The sequence below is a fragment of the Sturnira hondurensis genome, unplaced genomic scaffold (assembly GCF_014824575.4).
Source record: "Sturnira hondurensis isolate 20B ecotype Veracruz unplaced genomic scaffold, ASM1482457v3 Scaffold0014384, whole genome shotgun sequence".
NCBI lineage: Eukaryota > Metazoa > Chordata > Mammalia > Chiroptera > Phyllostomidae > Sturnira > Sturnira hondurensis.
Window position 1 is genome coordinate 19,500,494 of NW_028087015.1, and position 3,398 is coordinate 19,503,891.

At 44.4% G+C, this 3,398-nt stretch overlaps 1 non-coding gene across 1 annotated transcript; it reads left to right on the forward strand.

Moving 5' to 3' along the window:
* Window positions 1-2,617: 2,617 nt before the first annotated feature.
* On the forward strand, window positions 2,618-2,747 carry LOC118998880 (small nucleolar RNA SNORA30/SNORA37 family). The gene has a single exon (XR_005068967.1). It is a non-coding gene; the product is annotated as a small nucleolar RNA SNORA30/SNORA37 family (small nucleolar RNA).
* Window positions 2,748-3,398: the final 651 nt, after the last annotated feature.

Sequence of the window (3,398 nt, forward strand, 5' to 3'; positions counted from 1 at the left end):
GTGGGCTTTCAAAAAACTGAAGACAAAGGTCCTGTGCATTCAGTATGACATTTGTTCAAAAAGACACTAAAAAGGAAATTTGTCATTGGATTCACTTTGAAACACACACACGCTCCACATACGTACCACCCGTGTATGGGTGTCCCCACCCCCACATAATAATGTCTGGGCTTTAGTTTGTAGGCAACAACCAAAGAAAGGAAGTCAGAGGCCACTGTTCTAACCCTGGGATCCCATAAAGCTGGTTGAAAGGCCGAAGCCAGCCGAGACGTTTCTGGATCCTGTGATGCCTGCTTTTTGCTCATGGAGTTGAGAGAAGTGATGAAATTGCATGGGCACATTTCTCGATTGGTGTCGTCACAGTAGTATCTGATAAGACCCACAATCCCTTACCCACTGTCCAACAATCGCCAGAGCTCTGAACACTGAAAGATGGTTTGTAAGTCATGGGGTACCCAAACCTGGCCCAAACAGACCCCAGGCTATGTCTAGGCCTTGGTGTGAGTGGAGTATGTTCCTCCCCAGAAAGAGTAGTGTGATTGTCAGGCGGCTCTCTAGGACCCATGGAGGTCCAGCGTTATGTACAGTACAGGCACAGCATGAACATGTTAAAACCCCCAATTTATGTACCTCTGAACACAGCTGCCTTTCAACATCTATCTAGTTCTCAGGTCAGCATTTGGGCATTGGCCCTGTTGGCTCTCTTTTCCTTCCCTTTCTGCCAAACACGGCCCCTCTCCTTCCCCCCCTGGCCGTCACTGGCCAGCGTAGACTAACCGCTACCCTTGATCAGGTGTCCTATCAAGGTGCACGTCAGCGCCTCTTAGGCACCCTGTCTCCTATTTTGTGGAATTCCTACAATGTCTCTGCCAGGGATGTCACTAGCCCTATTATAGGTGAGGACCTTGAGAGAGAAAAACACACTTGGCAAAGGTGAAGAACTACCAGGGTGGAGGCAAGAGGGTACCCCAGGCTCTGACCACCCAGTTGCTGCTCCTTCTACACACCAGGCTGGGTTTACTTGAGGAAACACTATTTTTTATGGAGCACTTGGTATTCAGCCAAGACACTTATACCCTGGGTACCGAGGGGCAGTTAGGTGTAATGCAGTGGTTCTCAAAGTGTGACCTGAGAGGCCCCTTCAGGGGGTTGCCAAGTCAAAGCTATTTTTATGATAACATTATAATGGTGTCTACACTTTTCAGCCTTGCTCTCCCTCCCATTAAGTTTCAGTGGTGTTTCCGGTATCTGCATGACCCGTGTCATATCTGAGGCAAAGAATGACAACCCACTCGTCTTTTGTGAAGCTGGATATGAAAGATAACTGCAAAACTGTAAAATCAATTCATTCTTCTCACTACAGTTTCCATTTACTGTCAATTTAATATTCGCTTAGTCTGGCACTAAGCATTATAAAAATCGCTTCAGAAAAAGCTCAAGCGCTGGCTGGGTGGCTCGGTGGCTTAGAACATCATCGTCCTGCACACCAGAAGGTGGCAGGTTCCATCCCCTGCCGGGGCACGTGCCTGGGTTGCGGGCTGGATCCCCTGTTGGGGGACACGTGGGAGGCAACTGATCAATGTTTCTCTCACGTCAACATTCTCTTTCTCTCTCCCTCTAAAATCAACGATCGTATCCTCAGCTGAGAATAAAACAAAAACACCCTCAAATCCCTCAGCTTTACAGAGTCTTATTTCCCACATTTGCAGTGGCTGTTTTAGAGGGCAGGCAAGCTTGGGCAGGGCAGCATGTCTGAGACATTCCCCAGGTGAAAATGGTACTCCAGGATGGAACACCAAATGAGGTCAGTAATAAAAGATGAAGGAGCAATATAACACGTCTTGAATTCAGGATTTAAAGATCATATTCAATGAAATCAACATTAAAAGATTTAGGAAACAGATTTAATGTTGTTAAGTAGTTTGAATGCTCTTCCTATAGTTTTAGGCATATGCTAAATATAAAGAGATTCTTCAAAAGAAATGTATCACGTTTACTCAGCAAATAGTTCATACTAAAAGGTTTTTGAAGTTGAAAGTTTGACTTTGCAGCATAGTCGTGACTAGCATGTACTCCTAGGAGGAGAAAGGTTTTTCCTCGCCTGTCAGTTATGGATGTGTACCACGGAGGAGACACATCATACAACCCTGAGCACCCAGGTCCTGCCCACTAACGATCAATAAATTATTAGGTGAACATTCAAGTGCCTGCAGCAGTATGAACAGCCTAACCAAATCTTCTCAATCTCCATCAACTTTGATGTCATAACGTCGTGATTACAAATGAGGCTAAACAAAATGCATATTCCTCAAAGCACTTACAAACTTCTCTAGACTTACATAAATTATCTTGCAAAAACCTTTGCACATTGAGTTGGCAACACAGCAGGGCTCCTGCATATGAATTATGATATTATAGATTATCCAATGAGATAATCTATATTATCCAATATAGATTATCCAATCTTAATCCAAATTAAGATTGTCCAATGAGATCTTAAAAGAGCTTATCAATAACTGAGGTGGAGGAGAGCAGCTTAACAATTTTGAGTCCACAAATAACCAAAATTGGCAGGGGGCAAAATTCATTCACATTCTAGGCAAGAAAAGGTGCTATCTACGCACTTTCACAGGTCCTCCCCCAGGCAGTGGGGCCAGGATTTGGTAGCTGGTGCTGAAAGAAAAATCCTTGGGTGCATCCTTGCCCTGGGACTGTGCCAGGGGCAGCTGTCACTCAAAGGCACAGAGGGGGGGGAAAAAGGGGGGGGAAGAAAAGGTGCTATCTCCTTTCTTGTGTATAACATGTTACTCATGTGTATCATGTATATAACATTAATGTAAACATTAGAGCCCGTGTATTTCTAGATTTAGAACAAGATTCTTTCAGAAATGCTGTAAACTTCATGGACTTGAGTAAATAAATCTTCATAGCCCACTGAATATGTACTTTAGGAGAAGGTGATGCCCAAAGTTCTGTGTAAGTGCGTTCCAGTATTTTGAAGAATGGACCAGAAATCACCATCTCTGGCTTCAAGACTCTTCAAACAAATAGGCTCCTTGAGTCACTTCCCCATCTGTAAAGTCAGAATGTTACCTACATCTCCCAGTGGAGGAAAAAAGGTGCATGAAAGCCCCTGGTCCTCACTGAAACACAGGTTCACACCCAGCACCAAGGAGGAATAAACCAAGCCCACATTCAGTCTGTAGACACGTGGTGCCAACCACCAGCACAGCCGCCGGGGGTGTCATTCCCCTGCACAGAGAGGAAATAGGTTATGTTCTCTCACTTTTAACCCCAGTCTTTAAATAAACACAGAAACAAAAAACCCGTATTGTGATGTAATTCACATACCATACACTTCACACCTTTAGAACGAACACACAATTCACTGGCTCTTA